This window comes from Oreochromis aureus, linkage group 2, assembly GCF_013358895.1.
Source record: "Oreochromis aureus strain Israel breed Guangdong linkage group 2, ZZ_aureus, whole genome shotgun sequence".
Lineage (NCBI taxonomy): Eukaryota > Metazoa > Chordata > Actinopteri > Cichliformes > Cichlidae > Oreochromis > Oreochromis aureus.
The window spans coordinates 33,529,935-33,530,792 of NC_052943.1; the positions used below are offsets into that span (position 1 = coordinate 33,529,935).

General features: G+C 37.3%; 1 protein-coding gene across 1 annotated transcript in view; it reads right to left on the reverse strand.

Moving 5' to 3' along the window:
- trappc11 (trafficking protein particle complex 11) overlaps window positions 1-192 on the reverse strand; it is an 18,253-nt gene extending 18,061 nt beyond the window's left edge. The window contains exon 1 of the mRNA XM_031733653.2: window positions 1-192. This exon is cut by the window's left edge and continues 156 nt beyond it. The gene's annotated coding sequence lies outside the window, so the exon portion shown is untranslated.
- Window positions 193-858: the final 666 nt, after the last annotated feature.

Genomic DNA, 858 nt, shown 5'->3' on the forward strand with positions numbered 1-858 from the left:
TACCTAGTACACATACACCAGGTTTAATTCCACACTGCGTGACTTCTTTCTAGCTAAATTCCACCTCTGGTCACCACAAGAACACGATGGGTCAACCTCGAAAAGCTAGAAAATGACAGCTACTCTAGAAGCCATTGCTGAAGGAATAACAATCTCCAGCTAATTAGCGGTCTAGCAGAAGTTCAATATCACTTCCGGTGCGACTTTTCAAAATTAAAGTGCCATTGAGTACCAGTTTTTTGTGGTTTGTTTCGTCAGATGACGTTTTTTTTTGTTTTGTTTTACAAGAAAGGCAAATGAGAAAAAAATAATATAAGGACACCAATCATGGCTCTTCACAAAACCTATGCAAAGAAATCTGCTGTATGTCATATTAGAAAATAATGTTTTAGACATGATATACTGAAGAAAATAAACGACTTTGATTATTTGAATTATATTTTATATAACAACGGTATACTATTTTCATGCCTTCTTCCTTTAATGGTTGCCACAGTGGATTATCTTCTTCTATCTCTTGCACCCATCCATAAACATTCTCTGCAGCGTTCCTCTTTTACTCCTGTTTGGCAGCTCCGACCTTTGCCCAATATATCCACTATCTCTGGTCTGTACATGTCCAAAACATCTCAGCCTTGCTTCCCTAACATTGCTTCTAAATCACTCAACCTGAGCTGACTGATATAATAAATAAGTCTCACCCCCACTGTTATATGATAAGTATGATATTTAACATGTCATTGTTGCATTGCAGTCCTTAAACCTGGAAATAGACTTACTCTGATACTGATACTCTCTAACTCTATCCAGATTGGAGTTGCTATTGTTGTTTGTATGCCTCATCTAGGCCTCACACAA